Source organism: Neopsephotus bourkii, unplaced genomic scaffold (genome assembly GCF_033783945.1).
Source record: "Neopsephotus bourkii isolate Nb327-2 ecotype Australia unplaced genomic scaffold, CSIRO-AGI_Nbou_v1 NB_1036, whole genome shotgun sequence".
Classification (NCBI taxonomy): domain Eukaryota; kingdom Metazoa; phylum Chordata; class Aves; order Psittaciformes; family Psittacidae; genus Neopsephotus; species Neopsephotus bourkii.
Window position 1 is genome coordinate 295,448 of NW_026901525.1, and position 19,282 is coordinate 314,729.

Below are 19,282 nucleotides of genomic sequence, written 5' to 3' on the forward strand. Positions count from 1 at the left end.
ACATGTCCTGGTAAGTAACAGGCATGAGGAATCATTATGCTAATTTTAGACAGAGCATCTGCTCAATGTTAAATCTGAAACTTTGTCTCGAAGAAATCATTTAGATGCTTTTTCTGCAGAATTGACATTTGTCAAACAATATGTTGCGAATGGAAAGCGCAGCCAGCCATGAGTAATGCGAGCGAGCACATGTATTCCACCATGGGGAAAAGCGCTCGGGGAGGGACGCTGCTGCATTTTGGCACAGCAGGAATTGATGAGTAAAGGAGCCGGGCTGACGTGCTTCCTGCCTCCAAACCATCCCTGCCAGCTCTGGACGGTGGCACACACCCTTGCCTTGGAGCTGTGTGATCTCTGGTTGCCTGTGCCCCTTTCTTCTGCCTTCATTCCCAGCAATCAGGGGTTACCAGACCTACCAACTCCTCCCCTGCCTCCCAGGCTCTGCTCAGCATCTCCCTGGGAGAAGGTCAGCTAGAAACCTAGGACTTCTCCCTTCACCATAAGTGCTCCTATGGAGATCGAACGGCCTTAAGCCATGCTTACTGTGCTGGACCAAACCACATCCATTTCTTCAAGCACCATCTTACCCTAATTTAACATGCTTGCACAAGCACCTGAGCAGCTTCCCACTCACCTACCCCAGTTCTGCAACATACCAGGAGACAGCATCTTCAGAACTTGGGGGTTCTACAGAGCTTTGGGAGTTGGAACTAGATGATCTTAAAGTCCTTTCCAACCCTCACCATTCTATGATTCTATGAGCCCAAACTCAGTTGCCAGCCCTGTTTGCACTGAGGGATGAGACACAGTGACTTCCCAGCCCATTTTTTCTCTTCCCTTCTGTTTTCCTGGACCATTTTTCTATTAATTTTAGGCCAGGCATTTCCAGTGTACCTGGGGAGCCATGGGGATCAGTGGCAGCTTGCAAGGTTTTTGTGGGTTGTAACTAAGAAAAGCAAATCCAGCCCCTGGAAGCTGGAATTTGCTACGCAAATGATGCACCCCCCCTGTAAAAATGTGAGATTTACAAATCAAGGAAAAAGTTTGGAACCCACTGAAATAGCCCAATATACAGGAAACACCCCAATAACCACATCAACACATGTGAAACAAGGTGTTACAGACGAGGTCCACATCTAGCAGAAGGAGAGTCTATACATCACAAGCATTAATTTATAAACCAAATAAGCATTTTTACCATATATTTTCAATTGCTCTGTATCCACAGGAGTCATCTCCCCTTTAGGAAACAGTGTAAAAATAAATGTTCCGTTTTGCTTAGAAGAAGTCAAGTGGTCCCAAATTGCCATCGTCATGTCTTGTGGATAAAGCCTTCCCAATTCTCCCTAGTAGAGCTCAAAAGTCCTATTAGAAATTGCTCATCTCAAATATCCTAAATGCCTATTTGTAAAATCAGCCACTGATCACCGATCTCACAGATCTCCTTCTTAGAAATACCATATGTATATAGTCCACAAGTATTTATCAGCCTTATAGTCAAGAGGTGTCATAGAATTAGCTATCAAAATTAAGTCACACTGCCTGAAACCTCTTTCTCTTTCATTTTGACCCCGACAACGCTTTCCAAGTCATCAGAATCACTCTTGACTGTGAAATCACCAACTGTCCCATGCAAATATTCATCTTCCCTTAAATACAGCAGGGCAAAGGATGTCCTCACCATGAATTCCCAGGCAGGGAGAGCACCGTGTCAAGGAGGACAAGAGGAAAAGCAAAGCTGGTGCCACAGAGGCTGTTGGAGCTCACAGGAAGCACATGTTTTGCTGGGTGAGATGTGCTGTTTCAATGCCACGTTTGGGGAATGTGATGAGCTTTGTGTCCTTATATGAGCTCTGGGTTTTGAGTCACACATCCCAACACACCGGTGCTCAGATGCGGATGCTCCACTTGCAGCCTTTGCGCTTTGGTGTGTCTCAGCAGGTCACCAATGTGTTGTGCATCCTCTGCACTGGTGGAATTACAGCCAGGATTAACCCAAACACTGCCATTGCTTTGTTTTAGAGGAAAACCCCATGTGAAGCAATAGCTTCTTCCACCCCTCCAGGGCAGCATCCCACTGCAGGTGCAGGAACCCCCTGACAGCAGAGGCTGAGGAGGAGGTGGCAGTGCGGGCAGCCTGCCCTATCTTGGACCTTTGGCACTTGCTCACACACTACTCCTGTAACAGTCTGCTCTCAGGTTACCCTGCTCAGCCCAATTCACCCTGCAGGCTGAGGGGGAAGCCACTGCTGGGGCTGAGGGACTCAGCTCAGTTACAGGATTATTCCGTTTGCTCCAGCTGAACTGACGGGTTGGTTTTGTGCTGTGTGCAGTTCTGGTGGCCCCAACATAAGAAGGACATGGAGATGTTGGAGCAAGTCCAGAGGAGGCCACGAGGATGAGGGCCTGGAACAGCTCCCATACAGAGGCAGAATAAGAGAACTGAGACTGTTCAGCCTGGAGAAGAGAAGCTGTGTGGAGACCTCAGAGCAGCTTCAAGTGTCTGAAGGGGGCTACAAGGATGCTGGAGAAGGGCTCCTCATCAGGGACTGTAGTGATAGGACAAGGGGAAATGGGTTCAAAGTGAAACAGGGGAGACTTAGGTTGGATATAAGGAAGAAATTCAAGTTAGACAGGGCCTGGAACTCTATGATCTTACAGTCCTTTCCAACCCAAACCACTCTGTAATCCTATGATTTATTATTTGTAAAGATTTCTCCTGGGCACCCAGACTTCTGGATAGCTGCTCTTTGAGTATCATTAGTATATACACAGACAAACAGGAAAGTTTTCCCAACAATTTGCCCATTCATTTCAATGGAGTAATTCTGAAGTTGAATTTGGCCCCAGATTCTGAGTGGTATTTAAATAGGACAGTTTATGCTGCACATGGCCACGGACTCAGCCAGGAAGAAGTAAAATAATGGATGACACAAGAAACATTGAATAATACAACCTCATTAGAGAAAAACTAGATTAATCCTGAAATGCAGTCTTAAGTAGGGCTACATCATGAGATGGATGAGTACAAGGCTTGGATAAGGCTGGACAATGACAGCTCTTACTTCTGAAGACAAAACATACGCTCCCTAAAACTGCCTGGTCTGCTAGGACCTAAGGAGAAGCAATCAGCTTTTAATTCACTGAATTACAGGATCACTGTGACCACATTCAGGTTGGAAGGGAGCTCTGGAGATTATGTAGCCCAACCTCTTTGCCCAGGCAGGGTCACCTAGAGCAGGTTATAGTTCTTCCAAACCCAATATATTGGGCAGCAATTAGAAACCCCTAAAACTTTGAAGGCAGCAGGATCAGCAACGTGTGTTTGGACTGAAACACCACAAATCCCCCTATACCCTGAAGCAAGGTAATAACTCACAAGTAGATTTTCTTGGAAGAGCTATTTCCCGTGACCAGTGCTCTACCAGAAGCTTCTGCTGCTCTTTGCATTAATTGCATTACCTCATTTATGCTTCTCACTAAAGCCACTCACATCGTTTTGTCAGCTCATATTCTGTCTTTCAAGTCAGAGTTAGCAATAGAAAACCAAAATAGTTTTATTAGTGGACTGTGTCCTTTTAACAAACTTCAATAATAAAGCATCATAAGTTTTGCATCTGTGGCTAAATGCAAAGGGGGGGGGACCACTGACAGCATCTTTTGATGGAAGCTCAAGGGAGAGCAGGCAGCAGCCTAACACCACCGAAAAAGGGAATAAAAGCATCATTCAGGCAACAACCATAACTTTATAGTTAGAGTCAGTTGGTTTCTTTTCCTTTTGCATTTGTAAAGCAGAGATTTCAGTTCTTTGATGTACAAGCACAGCTTCTCCAGATTTACAGCATTTGTTCTGTACGTGTAGAAATATGCATCCACTGAATAATAATGTTAGAACCGGTGAAAAACTAGTTTCTGCAGCAAGCTTGGTGTTGTCCTAAGTGGCCTCACAGCGCAGTAACGTTGACTCTGAACTGAAATTCAACTTCAGTAAAAAGCAAAGATAATATTCAGTAAAAAACATAGGCTACACTAGGAAAGATATAATAAAGCAACTTCATCATTCAGGAATGACTGTTGTACCTAATCAGTGTGCTCTCTTCTGGTACATTGGCTACTTAGACTCACAGAATCCCAGCCTGGTTTGGGTTGGAAGGGACCTTAAAGCTCCTCCAGCTCCAACCCCTGCTATGGCAGGGACCCCTTCCACTGGAGCAGCTTGCTCCAACCCCTGTGTCCAACCTGGCCTTGAGCACTGCCAGGGATGGGGCAGCCACAGCTTCTCTGGGCACCCTGTGCCAGCGCCTCAGCACCCTCATGGTAAAGAACTTGTGCCTAAGATCTAACCTAACATCTCTGAAACAGAGCTGTTACAAGAATTAACAGATCTCTTATTTACTGTGGCCATGTGTTCACCAGTGGCTGTAATGAATGGGCAGGGGCAGCAGCAGTTCTCATTGGCACTGCTCCTTAAGAACTCTGGGGATACCTGGTACTTTGACCACTGGGGACTTCCAGTCTCCCAGCAGCCTCGTCTCTTTGTCTGGCACCTTTGTGTGTTGCTTGGTCACACAAAGGAAGCCTTTAAAGTACTGAGAAAAAAAGGGCTGGGGTTTTAACCCTGCACACCTTTTCCCAATCTGCTGTTCTTGGCAGCACAGGCCTCTAAGCTATTGCTAATAAAAATATATTAATGCCTGTCTTCTGCAGCGTGCTTCCTGGCTGGAATTTATCTCACCCAACTTCAGCTCTCTGCAAAGTAAATACCTCTCCACACCTCCTTTTATGGAGGAAGTCCTAGAGTTGATCCACTTCGTTGCAAGATACACAGCTGAAGTAGTAGGTGAATCATGTCTTGAAACACTCTTTGTCCTAGTGACTGCAAAGGGAGAGTGGATGACTTCTCAACTGGAGAGAGATGAGAGGAGTCTCAACCCTGCTGCTCACACTGCCCCAAAACTCCAGTAGTGTGCTTTTAAAAGGATGTGTGCATGTGAGTGCATAAGCATGCATCAGTTTACACTTCATCAGACCACTCGAAATGTCACCTGACTACCCTCACTGTGGTTATTATGCATTATTCATACATTCAGTTGGATATCATTCACTAATGAACACCATGCCAACAAAATATACATTTTAGACATGGAAATTCATCAAAAAGACCCTTCCAAAATAAGATACAGTAACTTAGAACTTCTAAACCTAGGAAATTAGGACTTCATGTCACATACAGAAATAAATTCAAATAAACACATGGGAAATGAAGGTATCAAAAAACCCCAAACACTCTGCGCCAACACATTGCAGGAAACCATAAAATCACCAGTGTAGTGTTTGTGGTTCCAGATGCTGAGCTGCCATTCTTGGTCATACCAAGGTCTATCCGTTCCTGTATCCCTTCTTCAGAGGTGGCCAGAAGGGACGTGGCTGTGCCATCAAACTGCACTCAAGAAGACAGAGCAAGGGAAGGGAAAGACAGGTCTGTTCCATCAGTTGGTTGAACTTCATCAGTATCATGGTGAAAACCCAGAGCTGCACAAACAGGGGAAAATAGCTGCAATGTGCTTGGGCCATTTGGGAGTCTACGTGCAGCCAGTAATGAGTTGACGTGTCCCAACATGACCAAGGAATCAAGACCATGTCTGTGTATGTGGCTGCAACCTAATTGGGGCTGGAGTAAACACAAGTGAAGTTCAATCCCCTTTAAGACCTTCTGAGTTGTGGCACACACGGATGGATCCCACCCACCTGTGAATATCATCTCCTCCAATGAAGCACCAAGGATGAGGCAGGATAGTTCTAATTCAGGCAGGAGTTGGCTAACTTCCTTCCAAACTTAGTTCTGACAATTTGTGTCAACAGTCCGCAGGCAAGATCCCAGCTGCCTTCATGCAACTGGTTATTGGGGTGGTTTTAGGCTGGCTATCCCGTAAACAACAGGGATACACATCTTGTTAGGGACTAAGGGAGATTCCATAACCACTAGCACAGCTCCTGATAAACTTGCTTTGCATGTGAAGATATTTTCCTCTGATTTTTATCCTTTCCTGCTGTCCCATATTCTCTCTCCTGCATTCAGGTTCACACGAAGGGGATGTATTGGTCATAGAAATGATCTGGGGATTCATTCCTTATAAAGATGATATGGCAATGGACTAGGCAATGAGAATGAGGATTTCTGGGAATGCAGAGAATGGCACTGAAACTCCAGAAAACTGGAACACAGCCTTGAGCATGGGGATTAGCTGGACTCCTAACCAAGCACTACCTGCAAGCCTCCACCTCCAGGACAAAGCAAACAACTAAATGCAGGTGCTGCTTTGCCATCAGAGCCTTCTGCTCAGAGCAGATGCTGCGAGAGGAAGATGGGGAAAGCTCACCTAGGTTTAGATCCATAGTGGGGATGCTGACGGACAGGTTTTCTTGGTATGTGTGTGTGTATGGATGTCTTGAGACATTTCCTGCCCTGCCTTAGGATGCAGCGAGGATCTTTCACATTTGTTAATTAGAAAAATGAAATCAGGAGGAAAACCCTCTCACTTGGCTGGAATTAATTTGCTGCTTGAAGTGTTCAGCTACAAGGAGAGGAGGCTCAGATGAGATCCGATTTTCTTCATCCGAGTAAGCATCCTAATAACCTGGCAGGTTTGAGGTGGGTCACAATCCTCTCCACATCGGGAACTGGATCTCTCTTATATAAACAGTTATTAATGTGAGAAAAGGAATGACTAGGTTTTTCCATGCGTCAAAGAACCACCAAGAACAAGGCTGTCCCACACGCAGGACCAGCTAAGCCTGACTCCACAGAGGACTTCCTGGGAGCCTCTGTCATGGATTTATTTCCAGATCTGAGAAAATCACAGGCAGAACCGGGCCATTCCTGCACAAAGTCTCTGTTTGTGCGAATCCCAATTTTCCTCTGTCCCTGTGAACACACAGAGTGCCCAAGCCTGGGGACAGGCAAGCCACCCTGATCCTCACAGCACACAGTGTCCTGTCCTGCATTTTCTCTGTCTAAAACCACAAACTCTTCAAACTGTGATTCCTTCTTAAAGAACTTTTGGTTTAACTACCAACTACTTTAAGTTCATGCTCTGAGGAGCATTGTGTCATGGGTGTAAAATTCGCCAACGGATTTACTTGGGTTATTTTACTGAGGACAGGCAGAGAAATTAAAGACTTGATAGTCCCATAGTCATGTGAGGTAAGAAGGACAAATCTTAATGCTTTGTTTTAAACTCTTCTCCTTTGTTTTTGAGGTGGAAAGAGAGAAAACCATTTTCCACATCTGTGCTCCCGTGCCTTAGGGAAAACCGGAGCCAGTCCTGGCCCACACAGCAGCTGGATGATGCTTCAACAATTTGCTATTACACCAGCTTTTGTGAACTTAGGACTCGTGTATTCCATGCACATCCTGCTCGTTTTGGAGGATGAAGCTTTTACAACAACTCATCTGCTCACCCTGGTTACGTTTCCCATTATAACTCCCCAAAACAGCAGTCTGCAATATAAAGGAAGCTGCTGCCATCCCCTTCTGAAACCCCTTAGAGACCCCAACCAAGAGAAAAATTGCAAAGCCTAAATGGAAAATCAATGCTTTGAACTCAGGGGGTCTGGAGAAGAAACCACAGAGAGGCAGCCGCTGCCTGGAAAAGCGTGTTTGAGCTGTCAAGTGCATATGGTGGCCAAATAAAAGGGTCCATTTCTATGAGCGCATTGCTGAAGCTCTTGATGATTTATTTCGAGATGCAGAGAGACAGGACAGGCAAACAGTGAATTTCAAGGCAGAAAAGGGCTGTTATAAATCGGGTTGTCATTCTTCCTATCTTCTAAAAAGAATCCCAGAGAGGTTAATTTAAGCAGTGAGGTATGTTTCCCACTCTCTCAATTTTCGTCTCTCCCTCATGGCTATATGACACAAGTTATGTTACTGCTTACCTCTAAGGCAAGAGAATAGAAAAAGACTTCTGCTGGAGATCAGCCAATGCTCTATGCTGGATAATAGCAGAATAAGGAAATCGTGGAGGTTTAGGTGAAGTCCAGATGTTTTTGCATCTGCTTTGGCATCTTTGACTGGCTTTGGCATCTGGTGTGGTTGTGTGCATTAAATAAAGTGATCCAGAAATGCCATGCTCGAGCTCCTTAACCTTGCAGATGCCTCAACTTGACTAGAGGCCATGTAGCACCTCAGATCTCTCTAGGTGCTCACATGCAGGCACCCACACATACTCAGAAATGCCCCAAGCTTTTGTGCTAGACACTTTGCTCATACCTGATCTATGTCTTCATCCAAAGGGAAGGCATCTGCTTGAACACCACCCACTAGGCATAGGCAGCCCCCAAATTCAGCATGAAGCACAAAATGTTCTCTGATAAGAGATAAGAGAGGTGCTGTAGAACTGCTGATGGGCAGCCACCTCCACACTGAATTAAGTTTTATGATGTTAACTTAGACTAGAGGTTTGATAAAGGTGGGAGACATCGCCTTTTGGTGGAGACTGCCGTGCAAGGTTGTTCCAGAACATGGCCGTGACCATCTCTAGCCACTTCTGTGGGCTATATTAGGTTGTGCAATAAGAACCTCACCTGCACACCCACAAAGGAGAACAGAGAGTCCACATGAGGCGAGGAAACCAAATAAAACCCTGCCCAGCTACTCCCAGGCCCATCAGCCCATCCCACGTCCACCTCCGCAAGCCCAGAGGAGCACAAGGCACAATGACAGGTGGAGACCAAAATGATGGGCTCAGGAGAAGGGACACCCTGCCCAGCTCCTCCCAGGAGAGCTCCAAGCCCCAGGGTATGGTTGTGAAACCCATTGAGATGAGTCAACTGGAGTTCCTTTGGGACTGAAGGGGTGTCAGTCACATAGGGTGCAGGGAAAGGGCATCTGGGGATTGAGCAAGACTTACAATAGGATGTTTAGGGATGGAACCACAGTTGGAAAAGGGAGGGATCAAGATGGTTTTGGGATGAGCATATGTGGTAAACTAGAGGCATAAGATAAAAAGGGCCACCCCTGTGGTAAGCAGTGCTGGTGAGTACACTTGTCCAGAACAGTCTGTCCTATCTTCTATTAAACTTCATTTCTAAGTATTTTCCTGGGTGGAGACACTGTCAGCATGCCTGTGTGTATGGAGGCTGGGTGCAGCAGTTGGGACTGGGAACAGAGGTCAGTGTGTGATCCCTAGCAAACACCAAGCCAGAATAGTTGTCAAGTAGGTGAAGGTCCTGGGAGCCAGCGGGGTGCATGTCTCTGCAGGGGAGACCACAGGAAGCACTGACTACCAGCTTCTGGAGAGGAGTATGCGTGGAGATGGTCTGTGAATGGCTGAGGATGCATTGCTGCACAGGACCGCGATCACCTGGAACACATCAGCATTGGGGTTTCTGTTCTGAAGTGTGCTTTTAGAATGGCAAAACCGTTTGGGTACCTCTGTGTCACCCATTGCAACCAATAACTCTGGGAGAGTGACATAAAAATGACTTCCTTAGGCTGTCCTTCTAGGAGATCTGAAACCATAAACTCCATAAAGCTGTATTCCACCACCAGCCCTCTGCTTAGACATTTAAAAGACTAGCTTGGAAATTTGTCTTTCCTGTATATTATTTTACAGTTTCAACTCAGCAGAGAAAACACCTAAGATTTTCCTTCAAGTGCTTAAAATCTAAGTAATTACAGGCTACAGTCACACAGCACATGCTGGCTGGTAGAGCTCTCTTCACTGCCAGAAGAGCAGGTCAATTATAAGCAATGAACCCACATTACCAGGAGAGAAAGCTGGTTTGAATTCTGGTCAATTAGTGCTAAAACTGTCTTGGAAAAGAAAGGTAAAATGAGCTAATAGAGCTGTGCAGTGAGACCTGCATATCTCAGCACCAAGCACAGGCAGCAAAGGCTTCATTTCTGATATGCAGAAATTAATGATGTTTTGGCATACAATCAGCTTGAAACCTGCGGGGTGAAGTCAGTGATGTTCCCATCCTGTCTCTTCTCACCTGCAACTGAGGGTCGCGATTAAAAAACCATGCTTGCTTAGGGAGGGTGCTGAAACGCATAATTAACTTGAAGGATGTTCTTACTTTCCCAGACCAAGGCTCGTGACCAAGTGTAAAGAGCTGCAGTGTGTAAGGGCTTGCTGGCCTCCTGCCATTCCCATGACTGCCACAGCCAGGGAGGAAGAGGAGGAGGAGCAAGCATGAAGCAGGCTTCCTCTGGTGCTCCTTGCAGAGGTCTGGGACCAGTAGCTTGAGTCAGGGGGGTTGTGGGAATCCCCCCACTCCTTTGAGTGTGGATTATTGGAAGTAATACAAGCTTCAGGGAAAAGGTTAAACAGAGATCTTTAGCTTGAAAACTTACTCTTCTACAGCTGGTAAATCTGTACATGACCTCCCAGAGGCCACATCGGTTGCAAGCGAGAGCCAGGCATCTCTGTTCACTACTGTTCGGGCAAGGCACATAAAGGTGAATTGCCGTTTTGGGGTTTATCGTCTAAGAGGTCAGCAACCAGTGGGAAGCAGCAGTACAGCCAAGCCCAGAGGGATGACAGGGAGAGGAAACTGAGTAGGCCATTGAGAAACTGAGATGTGGAGGGAAAGCAGCAAATGGAAAGCTGAGATTTACTGCCCCAGTTTGCCTGCTGCAAGGTGGCTCCAACACTCCTCATTCCCTGTCCCATGTCACAGCAAGAGCATGAGAAGCAGACACATGAAACCTGGCTCTCAAGAGGTTATGCACCAGTGGCAGCATCACTGAACTGTTATTTTTAATCCTTGACTTGTTCCTGTGTACCCACATATAAAGGGAACATCCTTCACAACACATTAACAGCATGGTTGAGGTGGGAAGGGACTTCATCCTTCCACTGCCAGAGTCAGGAGAGACTGGTGTGGGCCAGACCAAGGAAAGCTTGAGATCAAAATCATGCCTCTACCTCCCCTTGGAACAAAGCTCCTTTCCTTACACAGTGCAGGACAGGACCCAGACAGGCACAGCCTCATCAAGCATGAAACGTTAGTGCCTAGCAGATCATGAGCTGGCACGACAGAAACCATCAGCAGGTCATTGTGCATCACCTCATAGATTTACAGTGACATGAAGCTGATTAAGGAGGAAAAGAATCAAGGAGTAAAGCTCTGCCTGGATGCAAAATGCAGACAGAGAGCACCCGTTTGGTTAGACAAGGTTCATCCCATTTTCCTTCCCTGTGGATTTTGCTTGGGTTAACCCTAGCACAAAGTGGGCTTTGTGAAAGCCTGGGAATGCTCTGAGGTTGCTGGCAGCCAATGTTATTGACCTGCTCACTCCTTGAGCATTCCTTTAAAAGCTCCAGAGTGAAACAACTGCAGCTTGGACATGCAGTGACCCCCAAGCCCCACATCTGGCTGTTTACAGGCCAAACACCCCAAAACCACACAAAGCCACGCCACTGGAACACTCAGCACCTTTGGTTCTCACTCTGCTAAAGGGTACGGTGACCTTAAGTGTCACGGGTGCTCTCAGAAGTGCCTCAGCTGACTCACTGCTTCTCTGAGCAGCTCCTAAGTCTCCTGGTTGGAGCTGAAGGACCTTCCCATGGACCTCACAGCTCTGCTGACAACTCCCCTGGTCACAGCACTTCAAAGGCAGGTGCAAATCGACCCAACAGTGAGCAGAACAGACAAACCCAAAGATCCCTTGCTCGGCAGGCAGTGTTTGACTTGCATGTGTTGCACCATTTCTTAAGCAGCCTCGCGTTTTTATACCTCTCACAGAGCAGATCAGTGCCTGGTTTGATTAATAATAGACGTGTCTGTCTCTTTTTTAAATGTTATTAAGATCCACTCAAAGATTTTCCTTGGCAATGAATTCCAGGGCTTAATTATGCACTGTGTTAACAGGCTTAGTGTTTTTTAATGTAACATCTAATCTCATTAGAGGACACATGCTCTTGCATTTTCAGAGCAGGTTAAATAACAAGACTAGCATATCCTCTATACCTTCATGCTATGTTTATTGTATTGATTGCATTTCTGTGCGTTGGATATATTGCCACTGGGATTCATCTTCAAAGTGAGTCACCCTTTCTGAAGGTTGCACTGATTTATAGAACCCTTTCACATCCATCTCAATTAATGCCAACGAAACTGAAAATGTCTGTTGTTCCACACTCATCTCAGTAACGCTCCCTGCATGGCTTAGGGAAAAAATGAGTTTATGCATTGACATTCTTAAAACAAATACTTCACGTTGGCTGTCGTGCTACCACAACCAGCAGATGACAAAATGCTATTGCTTCCAGATCACTGTAGTATAAACCATGCTGTCATACCAGGAGTGGCCATGTCTAATAGCTTTCAGACAAATTTTCCCCGTAGTGTGAGCTGGGTTAATACATGTACAGTTGGTTTTCCACGGCCAAAGAACAGTCATACACAGGGAGAGGTTTCATGTCAGCCTCTCTCCCATGCTGTACCACCCACAGTCTCTCATCGGCTCCCCCATCACCACAAAATGACACTGGACCTAATCCTGAGGAAGATTAAATACATGCACAGATTTCAGATTCACTCTAAAATGCTACTCGTTGACTTTCTCTGTACATAACCGGTCCATACTAACCTCTTGGGTTTAATATTCACACTGTACAGACTGTGATGCTTTCTTCTATACCCAGAGCAAATAAGAAAATGAACCTACTGACCTCACTGCTGGAAGATGCTATTTACTCACCTACTTAATTTTGCTTCTATGGTATAATAATAAGAGAAGAAATAAGAAAACAACCAAGAAAAAAAAAAATAAGGGCATTTTGTTTCTCTATGTCAATATGAAATTGAGCTGCAAACTTGCTCTGAAAACTTGAGTATCTTTTTGAGTTTAGAAGTTACTTCATCTTCCAGAATTAAATGCCTAACTACAGTCACATGGGATTAAAGCAAATCCCAAACATTAAACACTGCTAACTACCTCCTTGGCTGTAAGAAGATGTATTTTTCTTCATATAAACAACATAGGAATTAGAACTAAGCAAATAAGATTATAATTGCTTCTATGACTACAGAATAGAGCAGGAGTCTGAAATATAACTCAAGATGAGTACACATTAGATGCATCTTGTTAAAAGTAAAAGGTTTCAACAGCTGAGAGCTCCCATGTTACGTATGTTAACAGCAGTGTATCATTTTCCACTTTGTGATGTTCACTGCATGATACCCACATTAGTTTAACACACGCACTTGATGTGTCATACAGAGGAAAATCCATCACCGGTATGCTTCCTTTAATAGCAATGTTGTTCACATGGACTGAAGATGACCCATTGCTCACAGATAACTTTAAAAGCTGTGGTGCTTCATTTCCTCAAGACTCAAATAGTGAAATGCATTAAAAACTTGTGTACCAATCCCAAGCCTCCATCAGGCCAAACTGTCCCAGCTCCCTGTCAACCCTCTTTGATAGCCCATATGTCATCAAAGTATATATGTAATGATACCTTTTCCTCTGAATCTGACAGTGCATAGACATTCCTCACATATTTTTAGTTACTGCATTTCTAATGGAAGAGCACAAGGATGCTCAGGGGTCTGGAGCATCTCTCTGATGAGGAGAGACTGAGGGAGCTGAGCCTCCTTAGTCTAGAGAAGAGCAGCCTGAGAGGGGATCTCATCAATGCAGATCAGTATCTCAAAGGATGGTGCCAGACTCTCTTCAGTGGTGCCCAGCAACAGGACGAGGAGCAATGGCCATAAACTGAAACACAAGAAGTTCCACCTCAACATGAAGAAGAACTTTATGCTGAGGGTGTCAGAGCACTGGCATAGGCTGCCCAGGGGGGTTGTGGAGCCTCCCTCTCTGAAGACATTCAAACCTCACCATGGATGCATCCCTGTGTGACCTGCTCTGGGTGGCCCTGCCTTGGCAATGGGGTTGGACACAATGATCTCCAGAGGTCCCTTCAACCCTGATGGCTCTGTGAGCCCTTGAGCAGGCACAAATTGTTCTGGTACAAAATCCACGTAGAGAGAATTGTCTCATATCTAGAATCCACGACAGAGATTTGCCTTGTTAAAACGCACATGGAAGCATTTTGCAGAACATCACTGCAAAGCATCCAAGAGAGAACCAATCTCTCACAAAACACGGTGCATTCAGGAGCACGCTGTGGATGAAGTGCAGTTGCTGTGCTGCTGTTTGTTCAAATACGTGCGAGTGTATTTAAATGATTATGGATGAAAGACAATTAAAGATGAAGAATGACGTTTGAAAAGAAGCTTGCCTTTCTCTGTTGGTGCTGTTTGGGGCTTCTTTGAGTAGGGCTGCTTTTGTTCTTTTTGGATATATACCTAATGGAGCATAACTTCCCTAAGAAATGTTTCAACCCAAATGTTCTAAATAAGTTCCATGTGAGAACTGGAGCATCCAGATACCGCTGTGTGAGCCCAGGAAAAGCTAAAGGACCTTCAGATGAATACAATAGGGTAGAAGAGTCACACACAAATGCACAGCTGAACCTGTGGGCTTGCTCTCTTCCGCAATGAATCTCTGCAGGAAACAGAAAGCTGAGCTTTGCTAGATTAGACACAGAGGCGCTTCGCTGGCTAAGGACCAAAACTACCATGTTTAAGAGCACTAACATGTATCTTGGGATTACTCTGTTTAGCTGCTAAGACAACTTGCCATCACAATATCATCAGTTTAATCCCGCAGTCAGGATCTGTCCAAATAAAAGCAGCCCTTTTCCACAGCTAAATGCTGGAATTTGGGATCTCAGGGATGCCCAACATGGAGTCCAGGCAGGACATGCAGCCAGAGAGACCTTGAACAAAATCTGATCAACTTGTAAGAGCACAATCCTTTGGAATTGTTCTGAATTAATCCTCATTTGAACTTGAAAGCCCCTGGGACAACTTCGTGCCCCAGCTTCCCAAGCAACTCCATGTAGTAGAGAGCAACATCTGGGGAAAGATTCTAAATACAGGCCCTCTGGTTACCACAGCAAAGTACCCAAACACCCATGGAAATATTTGAGTGCAAACAGAACCTGGATTTCACTTTTTTCTACTTCATCTCCCAAACCATAACCTGCCACAGTGTGTTACAGGTACATAGAATTAAAATGTAATAGCTGTTCTCTGCACTGAGCTCCACCCATCTCTTACACCCACTTTGAACCTCATTTCAATTCAGTCGAACAGGGCTTCTTGTAACTGCAAATGAAAAAGAACAGCAACAGCTTTCTAACTTTGGATCTGTGAACAAACCTCACAGCCCGGGCACTCGCCAGGAGACCCAGACAACTGCTGGTAAGAGCTGCACTCTGCTCTTTACAAAGCTCCTCAACCCTGGGATCTTGGTAAGCTTTGCAAATACCAAATGAACATCTGGATTTCCCCATGAAAAAGGCAGAGAGGGAGGAGACCATAAGGGGAGAACATACAGCAGCCTTCCAGTATCTAAAGGGGCTACAAGGAACCTGGAGAGGGGCTTTGGACAAGGGCCTGTAGGGACAGAACAAGAGGGAATGGCTTGAACCTGCCTGAGGGGAGACTGAGCTGAGCTCTTAGGCAGAAGCTCTTCCCTGTGAGGGTGCTGAGGCGCTGGCACAGGGTGCCCAGAGAAGCTGTGGCTGCCCCATCCCTGGCAGTGTTCAAGGCCAGGTTGGACACAGGGGCTTGGAGCAAGCTGCTCCAGTGGAAGAGGTCCCTGCCTGTGGCAGGGGGGTCAACTACATCATCTTTAAGGTCCTTTCAAACCTAAGCCAGTCTGTGATTCTTTGATTCTGTGATGATCAGAGCATGGTTAATAGCCAAGGAGGATTTCTGAGGGGTGGCAGAAGGATGATGTGTGGCTGGACCAGGCTTTCAGCTCCCTAATATCAGCAAGAGAACTTCACCTTTTCTTGCTGTGGCCTTTTTAGCTCCTGGAGCCAATGGGATGATGAGCAAGGCTGGAGATAGATGGGAGACACAGCCTTCTTCAGACAAAGCTCATACAGCGCTTCAACCATCAAACTGACTGAGACCCTGGACCACTACCCACCTCCCTGCTGGAAGATGCTCTATACCCACCTACTTATTGTCATTGCAGCAGTCTACTAACACTTTGTGGTGAGAACTCAATGATCCTAATGCCAATGCCCTATGGACTACGGTCTGGAGCAACCAACCTGCTGGGTTCTGGGGTGTAAGAAGGTGCATGGGACAAATTCACCAAGATTAAGCTCAAAACAACACTCCAAAGGCTACAAAACTTAACCCCCAGAACCTGTCAGAACAGACTTTTCAATCCTTCCTTACTTAGCCTTCACACACAGGATTAACGGCAGTCCAGTAAAAACACAGCCTTATCCTGGTAAGAAATCATCCACACGTTTTAATGTGCCACCTGCATACACTGTGCAAATCTATAAGGCCCTAAATATAAACAGACAGCCCTTTCCTGGCTGTTAAAATGAACACTACCTCAGCTTGTTCTCCAAGCAAGCCCAAATTACAGCTGCTTGGAGATCAGAAACATTTTAGGGTGGGACACTTTCTGCCCCCCCTTCTTTTTACAATGTTTGTAGCTTTATGAATAAGGCATTCATTGTGCCCAAACCCCAAAGATATCCACCTTGGAGGGAGAGCTAAACTTAGCGTGAAGTATAGTCCCAACACTGTAGGAGAAAAGACGGCTCGTGTGGGATGCTGGAGATTCGTCAGGCTAAACAACATCCCTGCAAAGGCTGGGTCCTGTGCTGCACCTCTTGTTGGAGAGCCAATGGTTTTGCATTCACCCCACATACACACTTGTTTAACTGTCCAAAATAGTTAGTCCTGGAAAGTCTAGTGATGTCAAGAAGTGCCAGCACATACAAGCCTGATGCTTTTATCAGCACAGGACCATAGAACCCCAGCCTGGTTTGGGTTGAAGGGACCTTAAAGCTCCTCCAGCTCCAACCCCTGCCACGGGCAGGGACCCCTTCCACTGGAGCAGCTTGCTCCAAGCCCCTGTGTCCAACCTGGCCTTGAGCACTGCCAGGGATGGGGCAGCCACAGCTTCTCTGGGCACCCTGTGCCAGCATCTCAGCACCCTCACAGGGAAGAGCTTCTGCCTAAGAGCTCAGCTCAGTCTCCCCTGTTTAAGTTTGAAACATAACAGTTCAACTTGCCCCTTTTAAACAGGGGCAAGGCAAAAGAAACCTCCTCTTCACTCCAATTTAGGAGCACATGGCCAGAGGTCCCTGGTTTATGGTGTGCTGCAAGAGAGAGGGAGCTTGCATAAAAAATCCAGAGCAACTGGATAAGGAAAGCAGAGCCTCCCCTGATCACACTGGCTGGAGTGAAGCTATGTATGTACATGTGTGCACATATGTACACACACACATATATGTACACATATATCTATATATAGCCTGAGCACGCCCTTGGTACCGCACCAGCAAAGGACATGACGGCAGTCGTGCTGGCAGGCAGCACGTGTGGCACACAGCCCTCCTTTCCCTTCCCAACCTTTGCTTACATTTCATCAGGTCTACTCTGATTCCAAGGTTTAATAAAATGTAATCCCAGCATGTCCTGAATTAATTAATGAGCTCCCGTTCCAAGCCACTGTGCCAGTGTCTGCAATTACACTCTTACTCACAGAAGAGGTAGGGACCGGCTGCATCCGTCCCCTAAGCGGGAGCAGCCATGGACCAGTTTCGTGAGCCAAGTCATGATGCTTCAAAGGGGTTGATTTCAAAGCACTTGGATTTTGTTCCCCCATTATCCCCCCACTAGAAAAACTCCTGCATGCATAAACAGTCACCTCCTGAGGTCAGTCCCACTCCACTCACAGACCTCAGTGATGGGGTGGGGAACAGGCACCTCTAAATCCAGGTTTTATTCATCAAAATCCATGGTACCTGGTATCATCCAGTCCATATGCTCCAACTACAGCCATTTTGCCCACTTCCCCATACTTTCCTCCTCAAATCATCACTCCCTGAGAGAAAAAAATACCCACAAAACTGGGATTTTTTCACCTGGAGCAATCTGTGGGAATTCAGGAGAAAAGGGGGTATTTTGACAGGACAGCAGCATTATTCCCTCTGCTGATCTTCCCTCATGTATGATTTCCAACAAACACAGATACACCATAGAGCACCCTCAAAGTGCACCCTCCCAGCATTTTCAGCTCTCTCTGCTCATCTTCTTCCCTGCCACAGCTTGAGGAAGAGCAATCTCAGGTGCTCAGCAGCCACAGTGACGAGCACAGCATAAATGAACAGACATGGACCACAGAACAGGAGCTGTTCCCCACTGCATCGTGGTCTGTATTGCACCATTTCCATGCAGTCTAATTAATTCTGATCTCAGAAGAGTCTCATCAGCTTTGCCTGCTGCCAGTGTGCTGGGCAGGGACCCTGATGAAGTGCAGTTGTTTGCAAACACGTTAAAGCGTATTTCAACCCCATTGTTTCTCCCTCCAGCTGCCCAAGTACTTTTTACTCAGCTCCTGGACTTGTACCAAAGCTAAAAATGACAGATTGCCAAAAAGGACAGAGACGGAGGGTGGATGGAGGGAGGGATGCGAAGCGGCTAGACAACACAGCACATCAATTTATTATCCTGCTGCTTCTGGGAATGGAGGTCAGAAGCAGGACCAAGCTGAAGGAACACATTGCAAGAAACCATAGAATCCCAGCCTGGTTTGGGTTGGAAGGAGCCTTAAAGCTCATGCAGTTCCAACCCCCTGCCATGGGCAGGGACACCTTCCACTAGAGCAGCTTGCTCCAAGCCCTGTCCAACCTGGAAACACTTGTGAAATTAAAGGTCAGTGAGATAATGAGCTCTGACTGCAGCCAAGCAAGAAGTATTTGCTGATGGAGCCGGCTCTGAGCTCCTACTGGAGTGCTGCTACCTGCTGCTCCCAGGGTGCAAGACCTGTCCCCTTCAATTAACACTGGCGGATGAGACAAATGCCTGGCTGTGTCACAGCAGGGCAGTGGCTGCCACTCTCTGGGATGCTCTGCTCTTCCCCTGCCTGCTTTCATGTATTTCCAAGCCAACGGCTTCTCCCTGAGAAAAGGGCTGTGTCTTCTGCATGGGCAGCATCACTGCCTCCCCCAGCTCCTTCTCATCCCCAGGGAACGCTGCTCTGCTGCTCATCCTACACCACTGCATCGTAACTCTGAAAAGAACCCGTGTCTGCTGATCTGCAGCATGCCCCCGGCACTGTGAACCTGCCTGCAGACAGCAGTGCCACACGATGTGCATCCCTGCACATAAAGCTGTATGCTCCAAAGCAGGGAGCTGACAAGCCCATTTTTCACACAAG

General features: G+C 46.4%; 1 protein-coding gene across 8 annotated transcripts in view; it reads right to left on the reverse strand.

Annotated features, from left to right (window-relative positions):
* The window catches only part of HIVEP3 (HIVEP zinc finger 3), a 244,961-nt gene that overhangs the window by 108,537 nt on the left and 117,142 nt on the right, over window positions 1-19,282 (reverse strand). The window lies entirely within an intron of this gene.